General features: G+C 39.8%; 1 pseudogene; it reads right to left on the reverse strand.

Moving 5' to 3' along the window:
- Positions 1 to 7416: 7416 nt before the first annotated feature.
- LOC122018132 lies at positions 7417 to 7587 on the reverse strand (annotated as a pseudogene).
- Between the last annotated feature and the right edge of the window lie 13872 nt (positions 7588 to 21459).

Genomic DNA, 21459 nt, shown 5'->3' on the forward strand with positions numbered 1-21459 from the left:
ACGCTCCTGCTAAATTTATGGATCTGATGAACAGAGTATTCAAAGCATATTTGGACAAGTTTGTAATCGTCTTCATAGACGATATCCTTATATACTCCAGAACTCAGGAAGAACATGCTGAACATCTGAGGACAGTATTATAGATTCTTCAGCAGAGCCAACTGTATGCAAAGTTTTCCAAGTGCGAGTTTTGGCTCAATCAAGTGTCCTTCCTAGGTCATATTATTTCCAAGGATGGGGTTATGGTAGAACCGACAAAAATAGAAGCTGTGAGTGACTAGAATAGACCCAAGAATATCAGTGAAATCAGGAGTTTCCTTGGGTTAGCAGGCTACGTCAGGAAATTTGTAGAGAACTTCTTAAGGGTCACCTCACCACTGACAGCACTTACCAGAAAGAATCAAAAATTTGAGTGGACAGAGGATTGTGAGAAGAGTTTCACCAAACTGAAAAGGAGACTGACCAATGCCTCAATCCTGACTCTCCCAAAGACTAATGAAGGCTTCGATATGTACAGTGATGCTTCTAAATTGGGACTCGGGGTTGTACTGATGCAGAATGGCAAGGTCATCGCTTATGCCTCGAGACAACTCAAGGATTATGAGAAGAACTATCCTACTCATGACCTTGAGTTAGCGGTGGTAGTCTTCGCTCTCAAGATTTGGAGGCATTACTTATACGGAACTCGGTGCAAGATTTACACAGATCACCAGAGTCTTATGTATTTCTTCACCCAGAAGGACCTGAACATGAGACAGCGGAGATGGCTGGAGCTGGTCAAAGAATATGACTGTGAAATTCTCTACCATCTAGGGAAAGCGAACAAAGTGGCAGATACACTAAGTAGGAAATCTTGTGTCGCTCTATTGTCCTTATCTGCCATGGCCCCTCTTCTACAGAAAGAAATAGAAAATTTTGGGCTTGAAATTATTACTAGGCAACTCTCCACTTTGGCATTAGTGTCAACCTTGCTTGATGAGATACAGAAAGGGCAAGATGAAGATTCTAATATTCAGAAGATCAAGCAGGGAATACAGGAAGGAGAAAATGGGGAGTTCCGAGTATCAGATGGTGGGATACTATATTATGGTGATCGCCTCTGTGTCCCTAATCAAGAAGAACTACGAAAGAGAATTCTAGATGAAGCCCATGGAGCACCCTATGCAACGCATCCTGGTTCTGTTGGGTTTTTCGGGCCACGAAAACCGCTTTTCGCGTCGCGGAAACCCCGAATCGCCCAAGCCACGAATCTCGTGCAAGGTAAAACCGAACGAAAATACGAGTACGAGTTTGAAAACTTTAATCTACAGTAGATCTACATAAGGATAAACCATTTATACCTTTGATGCCATGCCCTTCGCGTTCCCGCTCGTCCAAATGATGCCGGATCTCAAGACCGTCAAGCGCCGGTCCTCTAGAAGTATCCACACGGACACACTAGATGGAGATGACCAAAAACCAAGGTGTGCTAGCACCTATGTGGTTCGGCCAAGGGAGGAGAGGGAGAGGAAGAGCTTGAGAGGGAGAAGGAGGAAGAGGCACACAAGTGAATGAAAAATGAATTTCTTCACCCAAAAACAAAGTGGCCTGCCACCTTTCAAAATTCACATTAATTGCATTAATTGCAATTAATATGAAACCATAAAATCACATTAATTGCATTAATTGCAATTAATATGAAACCATTAAGAGAGTGGCTTTGTAACTTCCATGAGGTGGCACCCATGATGATGTGGAACATCATTATTGGTCCACCTAATGCCAACTCACCAATGAGGTGGAAAAAGGTCAAGTCAAAATTGACCTTTGGTCTTCCTTCTCAAGTCAAGTCAAACTTGACTCAATCTCTACCATGGTGGATCTAATCCAACCATTTGATTCGAGCCAACTTAATATAATGAATCTAATTCATTAAATTAAATTGATTCAATGAGTCAAAATCTAAATTAGACTCATTTAACACATGAATCAACTTGAGTCGAACTCAAGTTAGCCCAATTAGGATTACTCTTAATCCAATTTGATTCATCAAATGAATCTAATCCTCTTGGTTCATCATATGAACCTAATCTCCACCTAATTGTCCTAAGTGTGTGACCCTATAGGTTCTTGTAACGTTGGCAATGCCCTAAACTCATTTAGGAGCATAAGTAATGAGCGGTATCTAGCAACACATCATTACTACCCAAGTTACAAGAATGTCGAGATCCGACATCACCTTGTGACTACCAATTATGACTACTCACAAAATAATGACAAGTGTCCTTCTATCCTAGACATCTAGATTGATCAATGTGAGGCATAGACCGTGTCATCCTCTAATCAATCTAAATCTTGAACTCCAAGTAGACTCACTCGATCAAATGAGCTCAACATCTAATGTTGACTCATTTGGGCATGGCCATGCACTTAGTGGTCTCACTCTATCAAGAATACCGATGTCGCCCCCCATATGGGAGGGATAGATCCCATCTACATCACTCACATCCCTCTACATAATTCGTTATATACCCAGTAATCGCCTTTATAGTCCACCCAGTTACGGGTGACGTTTGACGAAACTAAAGTACATAACTCCTTATGTAGGGATCCATGGTGACTTCAGGTCTAAGGACTAATATTCATACTAATAGCCACATGAGAAAGTATATGACACTCATATAACGATCCATGATACTTTCTCATGGCGGGTCATTCAATATACATTCTCTAATGCATACCCATGTGTCAGCTTGATATCTCTATATCCATGACTTGTGAGATCAAGTCATCGAGCTGACCTACATGCTAGTCTTATTGTATTAACATTGTCCCTGAATGCTAATACTCGACTAGGAATGATTTAGAGTAGTGTTCCCTATATCATCTCACTATCGATTCAACTAATCGATTGATATAGGTATGAACCTTCTACTCAAGGACGCTATTATACTTAGTCTATTTGGCACTAATATAAATAAGTATAATAATCAAACAAATGCCTTTATTAATATACAAGAATATGATATACATGAGTCCATACAATCATCAAATGATTGGCTCTAGGGCTCTAACTAACAGGTTCCACCAAGATGTACCAAGATTTAAAGAAACGCTTCTGGTGGTCTGGAATGAAAAGAGATGTTGCAAGATATGTCAGTACCTGCCTGACATGCCAACGGGTTAAAGCAGAACATCAGAGACCAAGCGGAGTTCTTCAGTCTATCCAGATTCTAGAGTGGAAGTGGGAGGATATATCTATGGACTTCATAGTAGGACTATCCAGAACCATGAATGGTTATGATGCTATCTGGGTAATAATGGACAGATTGACCAAGTCTGCTCATTTTCTAGCTATCAGAACAGCTTACTCCATAGAACAGCTAGCGCAAATGTATGTTAAAGAGGTTATCAAATTGCATGGAGTTCCCAAAACCATAATTTATGATAGAGATGGTCGCTTCACTTCACACTTCTGGGAGTGTGTTCAGAGAGCTCTTAGCACTAAGCTACGGTTTAGCACAGTATTTCATCCTCAAACAGATGGGCAAACAGAACGAGTAAATCAAGTCCCAAAGGATATGCTACAGGCTTGTGCCTTAGATTTCAAAGGGAGCTGGTGTCGATACCTATGCTTAGCAGAATTTACATATAATAACAGCTATCAAGCTACTATCGGAATGGCACCCTATGAGGCCCTATACGGGAGGAGATGTAGATCTCCTATATGTTGGTATAAAGGCGGTGAAAAGAGAGAAATAGGACTCCAGGCGGATCTTATCGAGGACACCACCAAAGCTATTCAGAACATTCGCCAGAGGATAGAAACTGCTCAGAGCCAACAGAAGAGCTATGCGGATATGCGCCGTAGACCACTAGAATTTGATGTGGGGGATTTAGTGTTCCTCAAAGTTGCTCCTATGAAAGGAGTAATGAGGTTTGGGAAGAAGGGGAAGTTGAGCCCACATTATGTGGGGGCATACCGGATCTCCAAAAGGCTTGGCAAGGTAGCGTATGAGCTAGAACTACCCCAAGAAATGTTAGTCATTCATAATGTATTCCATGTCTCAATGCTGAAGAAGCATGTTCCTAATACAAATCAAGTGATTGATCCACATACGGTACAAGTTCAAGAGAATCTCAGTTATGAAAGTTGACCTATTCAGATAATAGATCGAGGAGTTAAGAAGTTGAGAAATAAAGAGATACCGTTAGTGAAAGTACTGTGGCAAAGTCAAACGGTATGAAGAGACAACATGGGAATGCGAGGACGATATGAGACAGAAGTATCCACTATTGTTCTAAGTTCGAGGACAAACATTTTATAAGGTATTGGGAATTGTAACACCCGTAAATTTCCTCTATTCTAAAAGAGCAAAAAGAAATAGAAGAAGAGAAAAGAAATAATAAATATATTCATAAATGGCCCGTGCTAGGATTTGAACCCAAGATCTCTTAGTTGAGATTGGTTTAAGTAGCCATTAGGTGGTGGTAAAGCATCACATGAGCAATATGAAATAATTCATTATATGTAGATTATATGGGAAGAGATGCTCCAACTTTCACTTAGTATAAAAGGGGATGGATAAGATCAAAACCTAATTTTTCATCTCCTCTTCTCCTCTAGCCGAAACTTCTCCTTCCTCCTTTCAAGGTTCGGCCAAGAACCCTAGGGCTCCAAATCTTAAGGCTTTCCAAGGGGAGAATCTAAGGAGAGGGTCTCTCCCAAGGACGTAGTCCACGCGAAGGAGGGTGGCGTGGAGATTAAAGCGTGCAAGAGAGAGGATTATCTTCCCTACACCTTATAGTAGTAAGATCTAGCGAAAAGATGTAAGTATCTCTCACCTGCAGTATGAGTAGCTTCGATAATACATGTTACGATATGTTTTAAGCGTGTTGCATGTTATGATATGCTTATTGGATGTTAAAGGGGATAGATGCTATGATATGTAAGACGCCCTATAAAGTTTTGGGATTAAGAGCATGTTTAGATCATCTTGAATTGCTTCCCATTAAGTTTTGGGACTAAGAAGTATAATCAAGTGCCTAAATTGCTTCCCTATAAGTATGGGAGAATTAAGCGCACATAAGGTGTTTGGTTAAATGCCAAGCAAGTGCAAGTACAAGAAATTAATAGTTAAAAGAAAATATTTTACTTTAGAAAGGCATGTACTGGACATAAGGTCTATGGGTAGGCTCCTAGATCGCCCCTAGGCTCCTAGACCGCCTAGTAGTACCTTGATAGGTTCGGGATTAGCTACCTCGGATCTTATTAAGGATGCACGCAAAGTGGTACAATGTCGGGCCCAAGCAAGCGATTATTATTTTCACTAGTTATGTAATATAACGTTTTCAAAATTCATTGTTTGCTTAGTGGAAGCATCCCTATGGTAGAGAACCTGAGTTATAAAGCGCAGTATTGAGGAACTCTCTAATAAGCCAATATTCCGGTTTTCATTACATTACCAGCATGTTTGTAAGTTGATGTTTGCATGATAAACATGTTTGAAAATACATGCCATGCACATATTTCCGAATTATGCATTTTAGCGTGAGTTGCTATCAAGTGCATGTTTGTGTTTTCCCTAAGCAGTTTTAAAAGCATGTTTGCATTGTTGTATTTTCCTCAAGCAGTTTTGAAAAGCATGTCCTCTTTTAATGCATCATTTTGTGAGTAGATGGAACTTACTAAGCATCCACTTATAGATTTGCATTTCCTTATACTGCAGATAAAGGAAAAGGAAAGCTTGAGTAGGAGGAGGCAGCAGGAGCAGTGTTTGTGTGCGTGTGTGTGACGGAACAATGGAAGGAGATCGGAGAACTTGTAATTGTGTGGAACATGTTAGAACTTTAGTATTTTTCTTCTCTCTATTTACATAAAATACTGTCATTAATTGTTTAGGATGAATTTATTAGTTTGGCAGAATTTAGAGTGGCAAGGATAGGTGAAAAATGGGAGAATAAGCTCTTTTGGTAGAACAGGGTGTGACTTCGCATGGCCCATGGCACGACTGTGCGGGTTCACACGGCCTCCCATTGCTTCCCCTCGGCCAAGGTGACATGGCTGTGTGGAATTACATGGCCGTGCACCTCTTCCCCTCGGCCAAGGTGACACAGTTGTGTAGAATCACACGGTCGTGCACCTCCTCCTCTCGGCCAAAGGCACACGACCGTATCTCTTTTCCTCTCAGCCAAAGTGACACGGTCGTGTGAGTTCACACGGTCGTGCCCCTCTTTTCCTCTGCTAAGGGTCACGACTGTGTGACCCTTACACGGTCATGCCCTACACCAGTCGGGAGTTCACTACCTGTCAGGGCCACTCGGTCCAGACCCATTAGAAGCTTTAAACTCCCTTTCGACTCTGCTTGGCTGCAAATCATGTCCTACCAGTCGTAACAAGTTAGAATAGAGCTATGGACTAAGTAGCATATGGTAGGTAAGAATGTCAAAATTTAGACAGAATAAGAAAAGGGTAATGTTTGTCCTGTAAGTTAAGGTTAGTAGAAGGGCGGGCGTTACAGTTTTGGTATCAGAGCGAGTTCCATCCTTCTGTCACACACCTCAAGCATTGATCCTACAGCTTCCAAGTAAGAAATTATCATTTTCATAACTTTTATGCATCTAGTTCTGTTATGATTATTAAGAATGCTTGTTAAGATTTAGCATGTTTATATATGAAAGTAGTGATGGTAGCAAGTAGGAATGAGAATGGGCTGACATATGTCTCACTGGTTTGGCTTACGATATGTAGAATGGCTAGAGGACGACCGGCGAGACAACCGAGAGTTAATGAACCTCAACCAGTGGAAAATGAGTCTGCACCCCAGCGCAACCTTTTAGAAGTAGTAGCTCAACTGCAGAGACAATTGACGGAGCAACAGCAGGTTATTGCCACCCTAACTGCTAATCAGCAAGCTCCTCCTGTAGTCCCACCGGAAGCCACTATGGTGACACCTACTACAGTCGAAGTTTCATCAGTTACACTTGTTGAACTAGCAAATATAGTGAGGCAAGCAGCGTACCTCATCCAGTGCCAGAAACTGAAACTAGATAATTTCTCTGGTACCAATGAACCATGGGATGCCCAGGCATGGTTCAAAACCCTGGAAAGCATAACGGAGCTACTGGACTGGACGGAGGTAGAAAAGATAAAGTGTGCCTCCTTTTGCCTCACTGGAGATGCAAGAATGTGGTGGGAGCGGGTCAAGGCAAAAAGGATAGTGAATCAAATGACCTGATCTGACTTCGAGACTGAATAAATATAGCTTCATTTATTTGGTTCTCTTAGATTGTATTATTTTTTTAAAAAAATAAGAATGTATATAAAATGAATAAATAAAACCAATCAAGTAATATATAAAAATAATAACAATTATTATTATTATTAAAATTAGGATTAGGATTAAAATAAATAAAACAATTTATTTTAAGAATTAGGCAGGGACCGCATGAACACGTACCCCCACTACCCTAAACTATGGCGTCCACTCTCCCAACTTTGGGAGATGGTAGACCGTAGGCCAACACCCATCCAAAGTGCCATATGAAGGTCATTGACATAGGTCATAGGCCTTCTTGATCGCCCATAAACCTCGTCCAGGTAAATATGGAGTAAAGGTTCATGTCCACATGCTTTAATTACATCTTTCACATTTTACTTCTTGTTATTTTAACGATATGAGTAATTATAACCTAAAACTACACCATCTAGATTAAGTGTATATATAATTTTGTTTATTTAGTTTTAAAAGTTCTTGGAATATTAGACTATTTTAATTAAGTAAGAATATATATTATAAAAATGATTAGGCAAAATTAAAATGATTAACTACCTGAAAAAAATTAAATTTTCATCTTAATTTTTATAATAAATAAATAATTTATTTTGTTATCATGGGATTAAATAGATAAAAAAAAATTAAGTGTGTATATAGTTGTTATCCAATAAGTCGAGTTGCTAAAAATAAAAAATAAAAAAGGTAAATATGTTACCTTAACACCCCTAGTGTAGGCCTCAAAGATATGAAGGGAGGTAAATATAGATATACAGGTGTTAGCACATGGTGAGGTAAATATCGGGTCGTTAGATTCTAAGAATCTACTACTGATCATTACGCTAAAGATATCATATGCCCATCATTTGCCCTACGCTCTGGGGACAAAACCATTTGATTTTTGAATTTTATTAAGTAACTGATCTTTATCTGGTATTTTATAACCATCTTCATGACAGTTGTCATTAAGTCTTTTATAGTTGAAAATCATCCTAGACTGTCCTCTTTTCTGTTCAGCTCCTTTGTTAACTATAAAGGAAGGACTTCTGTGTCTAGAATTAGATCTTTGTATAGCTTTTAATGACAAGAGTTGAGTAATATGCATCTTCCATTCCTCTCTATCCCAATTGGAGTATTTTAAGTCTTGTGCTTGAATTATTAAGTCAGGATTGATAATATTGAGTTTGCAGTAGACTTTGTCTTTTTCCCAATATTTAAGGGGATTTTCACCAAGAATTTCTAGTTTTTCTAATCTAGAAATGAAAGCATCTAAAGAATCTTTCTTACTAAGTAGTGTATTTAAGAAGGAGGGCTTAAAACCATCTTGATAGTAAGTTTCTGGTTCTAAGTCAGGTTGATCCGGCAGTAAGAATGGGAGTCCCCATTTAGCAGAGTCAACGCCACGTGGAGGTCGAAAGGTAAAAGGCCAACCAGAAGCTTGGCCGAGCGGATAATGATGGTGACGACCGGCTGAAGCTTCCGAGCGGAAGCAATACACCCCGGCGGGAAGTCGGGGTTCCGACGCTCATGATAGTAGTGCCGAGCGGATGGCCCGCCTACCAAGGAATAAAGTATCAACACCGCGAATACCCGAGCACATGACCGAAATACCCGAACGGACGATACCTTAGTCCATCGGACGTGATAGGACCGCCGAGCATGCCGCCGTGCGGAAATGAAGAGCTAGAATGACAAGACGTAAGATTATGCTATCTCATCAAGATTATGCCGTCCCATCGAGACGCACTGATCAGTGAAGGGGTCGCAAGCTCCCGACAAGCCCATACTGGGTATGGGCTGAGGACACGTGTGTGCCTCGGTGTATGTGCATCAGCCTCCTCAGAGCTCTATATAAGAGCCCGCAGACTTCGCCGGAGGTATGAAAACTCTGATCTTCGGAGCTGTTTCATCGTCTTCTTCTTGCCTGACTTGAGCGTCGGAGGGTCGTCGCCGGGGACCCCTCCCTGGCCCGACTTCTGTGCAGGTTCGCCGGAGGTCTGTGCAGCTGGTCGGAGATAGAGGAGAGCGCCACGTGCCCAGCGTCCGTCGATTCAGCGACTCGGACAGGATCACAGGTTTTAAATCAGGTATATCTTCGGGGCTCCAAGAGCCAAGTCTATCTAGTTTTCCTGTAGGGATAGTGAGACTTTAGGTTTCTTGGTTTTGTCATTAAATTGGCTAGGTTTACAGGGACAGGGTAAGGTAGAGGAAGTAGGATTGCAACTTTCAATAGGAGGAGGGGTATCACCACGCTTCTCAGCTCTAACCTCAGAGGGGTAGGCAGATAAAATGGGAGAAATAATAGGAGTAGAAAGAAAGAAAGCATAATCCATAGTAAGTAAAAGAGCATGATCAGGGGAAATGAGAAAATTAAGACCAAGGATTAAGGGAATAGATTTATGCGGCATAGGCCTAACCCAAAGTTGTGGTAAATTTAGGGGAGAACTAAAAACTCCACAATTAGTAAAGAAATGCACATGGACATTACGAACATATTTGGTGCAGCTTAATTGTTGACCATCAAATTATGTGCTAAGTAGAGGAGTATTAGTAGTTTTGATAAGGGAAGAAGGAAGAAAATAGAGGAGCAAAACTTCGTCAATGGTGGAGGTTGTAGCTCCACTGTCTAAAAAAGCATGTAAGGTGAGTTCATGTCCTTGAATATTTAAAGTACATTGGACCCTAATATCAAGAGTAAGTCCAGTATTACAAATACTAGAAGTTTGGATAAAAACAAATTTAGGATTAGGAAGGGAGTCTTCAAGAAGAGGACTCTTTCCTTTGTCTAAATAAGGGTCCTGCAGATAAGATGAAGGACTAGGTTCTTCAGGTGGATAAGTTCCTTCCTTAAGAAGAGCAAGTTCTGTTTCTAAGAGATTAAGGCGGATTTCTAAAATAGAGACCCGAGATTCTAATAAAGTATTTCTAGTGCTTTTGAGAACTGCTTGTGTTGGTGGAATGGTGCTTTGAAAAAGAGTATTAAGGCATAAATTACAACATTGTTTCTTATAGAGTTTACAAGTACCTCGTTGAATCAGTGAAGGATAATAACCACAAGCACAACAGGGAATATGATCAGCACCTTCTTTAAGTTGCAAATCATGACTACAAGTTCATTGATCGGATCGTAAATTAGTAAGATTTTGTGGTATAAAATGATGATACATAAGAGAGAAATTTTGAAACTCTTGAAGTGTTTCATCAAAGAGTAGGTTAGAGAAAGGATTCTCTTCTGAGTCAGAGCTATTGTGAGGATATAAAAAAGAGTTAATTAAAGAATAATCTTTTTGGACTGGAGAAGGACTGTCTTCTAGATCTAAGATCGAAAAGATTGAATAGATGGACAAATTTATAGAGACATCGTCTTCAATATCTATTAAGTCAAAATTAGTATTGCCGACCACTTCAGCTTCTCAAGTACAAACTAATATCTTCTGGAAGGGCTCTGAGAGAGAAAAGATTATCCTTCTTCTTTTGGCCCTGAAGTATTTCTAAAGATTGATAATGTAATGGTTTAATTGGTACAGAAAGAAGATCTGTATCTTGTCTTGTTGGACTGGTTGAAGAAGTGGCTACCATTAAGTATGTTTTGTCTTCTTGTATTTTGCTATCGAAGTGAAGTGATGGGCTTATTATAAAATTAGGGCCCAATTTTTCTCTAAGTAAGTCATAAGCTTCATTAAGTGAGTAAAACCCCTTATAAGGAGGTTTATCTTCTTCAGGAAGTAAAACTTTAACTTCATCCCAAGTTGTATAAAGTCCGGCATAAGGTCCAGAGAAAATAGCATAGCAAGAAAATTTCTTCCTAAGTGATTTTTGAATAGTTGTAATGAAGTAATTGGAGATAACATTGATGATAGCTACCTTTTGACTTGCTATTCCCGGTGAAGTAGGAATGTTCCAAATATTATCAATTAAGCATTGTTGTATAGTATCAAGTTGGACTCTGAGAGGAAAGTCAAAAGTATCTCCTTTCTTAGAGAATTGAGGAAGTTCTTGATTGCCAAATTTCATAGTTTTTTGATAACCATAAGTACGAACTCTTTTCTGTATATCCATAGCTGCAAAATTGGTTAAGTTAGTAAGAGGGATAAAGTATCAGCAAGAGAATTAGAGCTTCCTTTAATATGTTTCCATTGAATTTTAAGTCCTTTATTAAGAATAGTATCAATGAATTTTATACAACGTTTAGATCCTAAGCCTTTTCTTGCTTCTTTTATTTGTTGACTATATTTTACTATAGCCTCACAATCAGTTCTGATTGTTATTTCAAGCTTATTACAGATAAATAAAAAGAAAGCTTCTAAACAATAAATGACTGCAAGTAACTCATAATCTAAAGAAGTGAGTCTGCCTTTTTCTTTATATTTTCATGATGCATATCTGCATACTTGTTCTGAAGATTTAGAGTCATACTTAGATTTTTTACTAAATAAGGCTCCTCCCCAGCCTATTTCACAGCCGTCTGTTTCTATTACCAAATAATAGATATCTAAGGGTAAAGTTAAATGAGGTAATTGTTGTACCATTTCTTTGATTTGTTTGATTAAGTCTATATCTTGTTGATTAAAATATCGTTGTCCTGTTTGTGAAGTTTTGTTATACAAAGGTCCACTTACTTTGCCAATATCTTTTAAATAAGGCCTTGCATAATTAAGTAAGCCTAAAAAGGATCTAAGTGTTTTGATGTCTTCCATTTTATCAGGAAAGTCTAAAATTTTGCTTGTGATATGAGCTTGAAGTGTTATCTTTCCTTGACCTATAAGACTGCATAAGAAATCAATGTATGGTACTACCAGTTTCATTTTTCTTCTGGATACTATTAATCCATGTTGTTCAAATAACTTAAAAATCATATGTAAATGTGCATGCAAAGGTGATGTGATCTCGGGATCCGTATCGAGTGCAGTAAGGGTCGCCGGTGGACTATTTCCGGTTCTGCTGAGCAGACCGCGAACGTCCAGATGAAGATCGTCCTGACTTCTGGGGTCGGCTAGATGACCCAGAAGTACCCTGCCCTGACTGAGTGAGACTGCTCTGCTGCTAATCGGTAGCCTGTAGCTGCTGGATCTGTCCGGAAGTCCGATCAGTCTGCTTTCTCTTCTTGTCTGCATTCACTCTCTACTGAACAGACTCAATCATAAGAGCTCTATCCAGTGCCTCTGTGTATGATGAATGACCAAAACCGGCAATCTTTACCTGAAGATGTCTGTCCAGTCCCTGGACAAACTGAAACATACGAGATCTATCCTCGGCAACTAACTCAGGACAAAATCTGGCCAACCGATTAAATTTGGCATTATATTCCATAACTGAGTGGTTATTTTGCCGAAGACTCAGAAAATCCTGCCGACGTGTCATCTGATATGCCCGGGGAAAATACTGACTCTCGAATGCCTCCCTAAATCTCGCCCAAGTAATATGTTGCTCACCTATAATCGAGTGTTGAGTGTCCCACCAGATCTCTGCCTCATCTCGTACCTCAAGTATGCAGTAGTAGGCACGACTGGAGGGGGTGCCAGGTATACTGAAGGTGATACCACTAGTGGTACAGTCAAGGTATGTACCTCTGAAGTCAGAACCGTCGAGGTCTTATAATCCAACGTGCCTATAATATCATGACGAGTCTGTCCCTGACGGACATGCTCTCAATCCTAGCAGATCTCTCTGGAAACTCTGTCTCCAGAGAATCTATCACCCTCTTATAGGGGCGATCACATCTCGGTACCGGAACACGTGTATGTGTCATATATGTAAACAAAATGTTATCCAGATATCACTAGAGGTATGAAAAGTATAAAATTACCTAACTTTACCTATTTGTCGTCTAGAGATGTCCTGTCGCTGCTTAGTCCCCCAAATACAACCTCGTCAAAATATACCTCAGAATTCCGAATCGAAAAATCGACGGAAATCCATACAATCCGAAAATACCCAGATACGCTCGCAAACTCCAGAACATAAAAATCCAAAATCGGAGCCTAGCTCTGATACCAAAAATATTGGTATCAAATTAAATCGAAAAATCCGGAACACGAAAAATAGGTATCGCAAACCTGCTCTGATACCAAATAAATTGTCACGCCCCAGGTAGTCCCTACTAGAAGAAATTTCGGCAGTATCACCCCTGTACGGGTGACAATATGAATCTAAGAATACATATATCACTCCTCGGCCCACATGACCGGAACAATACAATACAAATAACAAACAACCCATGTAATTATATAACCAATCCACGCAGTTTATATAGACAATCTACGCAATTTAATATACAGCCTCCGGCTGTCAACAAAAATTACTAAAAGAAAAGATGATAAGGAATCATCTGAGATATATGTAAATCCTACTCCACTACAACGAAGAAACGAAATCCACGAAGTAATGAAATATCCACAGTGAAAAACATAAGAAGCAAACCCAAAGAGTTCAACATAAAGTCCTCAATACAAGAACCCACATCACTGGTATATAAAGACATAGAACGAATACAAAACATCTACAACCGAAAATCGTCGCAGCATTGGGGGCTAGCGACAGGAATCTCCCGACGACCTCAACCTGAAAAGTAGTAATATAACGGTGTGAGTACAAGAACTCAGCAGGTAACCAATAGATATGTACAACAACATATAACCACCAGCAATAACATATGGTACAGTCTCCTAAACCATAGAACCTATAGTACAGTCTCCTAACAGTATAATAGAAATGCATAGCTGAATAAACTGTAGTAACTAATAGTAAGCATGTAATACAGTCTACAGTAAGAATAATAAGAAATGCATAACTGAAATAAACTGTACTCACCTGCGAGGCTTGACCATATGATTGTGAACATACACAGATAAAAATAGTCAGAGTAAACAAGTATGTATCCTGTATGCATGTCAATTATATGCAGTCACCAAAATGCATCATCTAATATGCAACAATCACAATAAATGCAATTTGTGCATATGATGCAATATGACATGGTCACCCTTGATGCCAGTCAGCCATCTCACACGCGATGGTGAGACCGAGTGGGTAGGGCTGTGACACCGTGCACTCTGCCATCACTACCCCTGAAGAGTGACCGAGTGAACAGAATGCTGTCGGAGTACACCTATCCTCCTACCTCAAACATAGTGAGGGAGCGCAATGCTCTCATCTCCCGGTACGCGATGACGGGGAGGGATCCCGGCGTGCTACCACGCTACAGTCACACTACCCATGAGCGTCCAGCGGAGCACCACCGAGCAACCTACCATACACACCCTGAGTGTTATGCCACTACCCATGCAGTGGTCACGTTGTGTGCAGGCACATGTAGTCGGCCGACGAGCTCAACAATAATGGAGTCGTCAATCGCCCAGCATGCAATCATGCGAGATGGTGCATGCGGCTACAGTATATCATACATGAACATAGCCTCCTCCATATATGTGTGTGCCAAAAAGGTAAACGCATATATATAACCATTATATAAGCAGCATAAATCCAAGAACATCACATATAACAATGATATAAGTATCATGAATCCAAGGACACGTATCAAACATGTAAAGCAAAATCCAGTATAGTGAAGCACTATAAATACATCTATCTTAATGAACACAGATATGCATGGGAAGAAATAAAAGTATACCAGACTAATGTATAGCAAATAACAGTAGAAGCATGTATCAGGTATCATCTAAGCTAAAACCAGGGAAGTGCTTAATCTACCAATTACTACTAGTTATATGTAAACTACACATATCATCAGACAATATCGAAAAGATAAGTCAAAGGGTACCCGCCTCAAATATAGGGTCGTATCAATCCAAATCCGAAGTCGAGACGCCCGTCTCAAATCAGAGTCCTGCATCAAACAAACAATTTTATTTAGCTAAATCAAATGAATAGCTAAATAAAATCCCTAAAACTAAATTAGGGTAAACCCCTAATCACATCCATCTTAACCTACCTAATAAATCTAACGGTCAATTAGGGTTAGTTACCTAATCCCTAATCACTAATTAGATTAGAAATCTAAACCTAAATTAAATCCAATAGTTGATTAGGATTAATTACCTTAACCCCAATCATTCCATTAACTTAATCTAAGCAATTAAATCTAATCACAATAATCATGTATCAACTAGTGATATACTAACCATCTAGTAATCCATAACATCTCCAATTCAACACATACCTAATTCATCAACAATACAAATTAATTACCCTACTTCTTACCTTAATCTCAGCTGTTGTTGATGTTGGATCAAAATGGGTGTTGCTGGATCAAAATGGGTGTTGCTATCGGAACCAAGATTAACTTCACAGATCCTCACTGGATTCCCCTCACTGGATCGGATCAAGATGAGGAGATCACTGATCAATTACAAGCCTAGACTCTGCCCGACAGTTCAAGAACAAACTCACTAATCCCCTCCAATCTGTGACCTAATTCAATCGCAGAGAAGAATGAGGATCAAGATCTGATAGGGTAAAAATCCAGCACCAATGATCCGAAGGGGCAAAGCATCGGCGATGGATCTAGGGCATGGATTGCAACAAGAACGCAACCACAGCGAGAAAGAAGGTTTGATTTTTTACCCTTGAAGCCCTAATTGCCCCTTCACGGCGGCGATCGAGTGGATCTCGCTTGATCCAGTGGCATCAGTGATCGGCTGAAGGAGACGCGAGTGTCTACAGCCCCGAGACGAAGGGCATCAGCCGGATCTGAGCTCAGGTGGCTTCCTCCTCAAGCAACACCGACGATCGCCGCTGCCACTTGCCATCGACGATCGACGCAAGAAACTCCCAAAACAGGGACTCCTCGGTCGAAGAAGACTTGGAGTCTGCCAGTTTAGTCGTGCTCCAGCAAGCTCCGGCGAATGAAGATGATTGCCGAAGGAAGCTCCACTCCCGTCGGCGTTGGTTGGTTCGAGAGAGAGACAAAGAGAAGAGTCGGGGAAGAAGTGTCAGGCTCGGTTGAAGAGGGCTTAATGGAATCGACGTTTTGTTGGGGAAAAGAAAAAGGAAAAAGGAATTTATAATTAGAAACATTTCCTCACTTAAACGGGTATCCCAAATAGGCCTTATCCGCGCCCGTTAATTCGTCCCCTCAAAACCCGTCGTACGAGCTCTGAAAAATTCCCAAAAAATTTCTAAAAATTCTGGAAAAAAATTATAAGACAATTTCTCAAATAACCCTATTTATTTAATTTCCCAATATCTTACATTCTCCCCTACTAATAAAAATTTGATCCCCAAATTTCGCTATAACCAACAGCAAACACTATAATATAACCAAACAGTATAAATGCTGAAAGGAACTCTAACCCACATACCTCAAGTAAACAGATGGGGGTATCGAGCTCGGATCGTATCCTCAAACTCCCAGGTAGCCTCATCGTCAGAATGATGCTGTCATCCTACTTTAACCAGCCGAACAGTCTTGTTCCGCAGCTGACGCTCTCTATGGTCCAGAATCCATACCGGAACCTCCTCGTAAGTAACATCAAGCTGAATGGGAACTGATATGTCTAACAGAACATGTACTGGGTCAGATACGTATCTCCTCAGCATAGATACATGGAATACATCGTGAATGCCTGCTAGAGATGGTGGTAGCGCCAAACGGTAAGCTACTGCTCCAATCCTCTCTAAGATCCGGAATGCCCCAATATATCGTGGAGTTAGCTTACCTTGAAGACCAAATCTCTTCACCCCTTTCGTGGGTGAAACTCTAAGAAATACATTATCACCAATAGAGAACTCCAGGGGTCTCCGTCTTTGGTCAGTATAACTCTTTTGACGGTCCTGCGCCTCTGACATCCTCCGTCTGATAGTACGAACCAACTTTATCTCCTGCTGAGCTCTCTAAGGTCCTAGCAGCTGGGCCTCCCCAACCTCCTCCCAGAGGATGGGTGTCCGACAAGGTCTACCATACAACCCCTCAAACGGTGCCATCTGGATAGTCGAATGATAGCTGTTGTTGTAGGCGAACTCCACCAATGGCAGGTGATCCTCCCAACTGCCTCCGAAATCCATAACGCAAGACCTCAGCAAGTCCTCCAAAGTCTGAATGGTCCGCTCTTACTATCCATCTGTCTTCGGATGGAATGCCGTACTGAAACGGAACTGCGTGTCTAAAGCCTGCTGCAGACTCTGCCAGAATCGGGAAGTGAACCATGGGTCTCTATATGATATAATGCTCAATGGAACTCCATGCAATCTGATAATCTCTTGACAGTATAACTCTGTTAACCGATCCAGAGAATCAGTCTTCTGGATTGCTAAAAAGTGTGCGGATTTGATTAATCGGTCAACGATTACCCAAATCGCATCATGGCCTCGTCGAGTCCTAGGTAAACCTACCACAAAATCTATAGTAATGTGCTTCCATTTCTACTCTGGAATAGGGATCCTCTGAAGTAATCCAGCAGGTCTCTAGTGCTCAGCCTTTACTTGCTGACACACAAGACATCTAGCTACAAACTCTGCGATGTCTTTCTTCATACCGTTCCACCAATAGGAACGTCTCAAATCACGATACATATGGGTTCCACCTGGGTGGATAGAAAATCTAGAGCGATGAGCCTCCTGAAGTAACTCCTTCATGACCGGGTGAGACTGAGGCACACATAATCTACCTTGGAAATAAATAATACCCTCGTCATCTTGTGTAAACTCGGTCTGCTGCCCAGAAGCTATCTGGCTGCCAATGAACTGTAAATGTTGATCTCCGGCCTGGGCCTCTCAAATCCTCATCCTGATCGACGACTGAGAAACCATGGTAACAAGAATACCCTGCTCTGTCCGTCCCTGCTCCTCAAGGTCCAACTCAGAGAATCCCTGAATCAAGTCCGTGACTAAAACTTGGTGACAAGCTAAAGTCCCTCTGGACTTCCTGCTAAGTGCATCAACAACCACATTAGCTTTACCCGGATGGTAGCTAATAGTACAATCATAATCCTTCAGGAACTCCATCCATCTACTCTGTCGGAGATTGAGTTCCTTCTGTGTGAAAATATATTTGAGACTCTTATGATCAGTAAGAATCTCAAAAGTAATACCACAAAGATGATGTCGCCAAATCTTCAAAGAAAAGATAATAGCGGCTAACTCTATATCATGTACTGGGTAGTTCTTCTCATGCTCCTTCAACTGACGAGAAGCATAGGAGACTACCCTGCCGTGGTGCATCAGAACAGCACCCAATCCCTGTAGAGATGTGTCTGTGTAAAGTACGAATCCATCCTCTCCGGAAGGTAATACTAAAACTGGTGTCGATACTAATCTCTGCTTCAACTCCTGAAAGCTGACCTCGCAGGCATTTGACCAAGTGAACTTCATGCCTTTCCTGGTTAGACGTGTCAACGGCATGGCAATACTGGAGAAACCCTCAACAAATCGTTTGTAATATCCAGCCAGTCCCAAGAAACTATGAATCTCCTGAACTAACTTCGGCTGCTCCCAGCTAGTGATAACCTCAATCTTCTGAGGATCTACTGAGATACCTCGGCTTGACACCACATGTCCCAGAAACCCAACTGAGGATAGCCAAAAAGCACACTTGCTGAACTTCACATACAGATGATGTCGTCGTAGAGTCTCCAAGACTATGCGAAGATGCTGCGCATGTTCCTCCTCAGAATGCGAATAGATCAATATGTCATCAATAAACACGATAACAAACTGATCTAGATACTCCAGAAAGATACGGTTCATCAGATCCATAAATACTGCAGGAGCATTGGTAAGCCCAAATGGCATTACCAAAAACTTGTAATGTCCGTATCTGGTGTGGAATGTTGTCTTCTGAATATCAGAATCTTTGACTCTCAACTGATGATATCCGGACCGTAGATCAATCTTAGAATACACTGATGTATCCCTGAGCTATTCAAATAAATCATCAATCTGTGATAAGGGGTACTTATTTCTGACAGTCACTGTATTCAGTTGCCTATAATCGATGCACAACCTCAGAGTATCATCCTTCTTCTTGACGAATAATACCGGAGAACCCCACGGAGATATGCTAGGGTGAATAAATCCCCTATCTAATAACTCCTTTGTTTTAGAAAAAAACAGAACATCATCAATATATACACATGTAAAGTCTATAACTGATTTAAATATGTCATCCATTTTTCTTTGAAAGACCTGAGGAGCTACTTTTAACCCAAAAGGCATAACTAGCCATTCAAAATGGCCTTTAGGGCAAGAAAAAGTTGTCCAAGGAATAGAGTCTGGATGCATTTTAACTTGCCAAAACCTCGATTTCATATCAAATTTAGAATACCATTTTAATTTTTAAATTTTATTAAGTAATTGATCTTTATCTGGTATTTTATAACCATCTTCATGATAGTTGTCATTAAGTCTTTTATAGTTGAAAATCATCCTAGACTGTCCTCTTTTCTGTTCAGCTCCTTTGTTAACTATAAAAGCAGGACTTCTGTGTCTAGAATCAGATCTTTGTAAAGCTTTTAATACCAAGAGTTGAGTAATATGCATCTTGCGTTCCTCTCTTTCCCAATTGGAGTATTTTAAGTCTTGTGCTTTAATTGTTAAGTCAGGATTGATAATATTGAGTTTGCAGTAAACTTTGTCTTTTTCCCAATATTAAAGGGGATTTTCACCAAGAATTTCTAATTTTTCTAATCTAGAAATGACAGCATCTAAAGTATCTTTCTTTCTAAGTAGTGTATTTAAGAAGGAGGGCTTAAAACCATCTTGATAGTAAGTTTCTGGTTCTCAAGTCAGGTTTTAAATCAGGTATATCTTCGGGGCTCCAAGAGCCAAGTCGATCTAGTTTTCCTGTAGGGATAGTGTGACTTTAGGATTCTTGGTTTTGTCATTAAATTGGCTAGGTTTACAGGGACAGGGTAAGGCAGAGGAAGTAGGATTGCAACTTTCAACAGGAGGAGGGGTTAACTAGAGCCAAATTAGGAGGAAAAGTCTTATTAGTTTTACATGATACTCGCTTTTCAGATATTGAAAAAGCCATCATAGGTTTGATAGAAGTTGATATGAATACTAATCTAGGCATTACATATTTATGTCCAAACTTTAATATGACAATTAGATATTTTGTTAAACATATAAAAATATATATCCAAGCCAAAGGTTATGGTCAATTTCAAGGAGATCATTTGCAGCTTGACATAATTTTCTTAGGAAAAATAATGAACTATTTTATTTTATAATTCATGTAATGATTTAGGTTGAGAACTTAATTTATTAGATATATTTTATGTATTTTTATGATTACATATACTTTTTATAATTCAGTTTGCAATATTAACCAAGAATCAATATTATAATCAATCTTAATATGATAAAATAAAAGTGAACGAAATAAATTCATCTACTATTATATGAGTATTTAAGGGTAATATACATTGTAATATAAATTTGTAGATTATATTTAGACGTGTATGTGGGTCCCACTATCGACCAATCAAGGGTCGTTTGGCTTGGACATCAACAACTTGGTTATATTGAATGCAGCTATCGGCTTGTTCTTCACTCGGCCTTACTGTTATTGGAGGCGTGCATTATGCTTGATCGAACCTAAGGACTGATCGGCAAGGGCAGTGGTCGGAGAACTTAGTATTTGGATCTTAACCTCGGCTACAAGTGCTAAGGATGGCCGCTTGGATGGTCCGGTCGGCCTTTTATGTCTGACCGACCCTCAAGGCCCTCTCTACCATCCACAGTCCTGGTCTTATGGTATACCTAACCCTGTGACTTTGACCGTTTGACCTTGACTTCTATGTTAGCCGATCTTTACTACTTTGACCCACTTTTAGGGGGTCTATCTTCGTCACCGTATCACTAACTAATTGGATCAATGATTCTTAAATAATTGATTGAATAAATGAATATCTTATCATAACTTTTAAAGTGTGTTTGATTCAAGTTATTATATATAATCTTAATCAGTTAAGTGATCATTATGTAATCACATAATCAAGATTATAGGGAATAAAATATAACCTAATTTATTTGGCTCAACCTAAATAATGTAATAAAAATTTATTTATTTAAAAATTTTAATATATAATTTAGTTTAATATTTTATTGTATTACCCTCCATTATAAAATCAACGGTAACTTTAGGTGTTTTGTTTTTTAAACTTAACGTTTTTTTAACATTTATTTTTTAACTTTACGTTTATTTTTTTAACTATACGTTTTTTTAAATGTAGTTTTGCAAAGCAGT

Source organism: Zingiber officinale, chromosome 8B (assembly GCF_018446385.1).
Source record: "Zingiber officinale cultivar Zhangliang chromosome 8B, Zo_v1.1, whole genome shotgun sequence".
Classification (NCBI taxonomy): domain Eukaryota; kingdom Viridiplantae; phylum Streptophyta; class Magnoliopsida; order Zingiberales; family Zingiberaceae; genus Zingiber; species Zingiber officinale.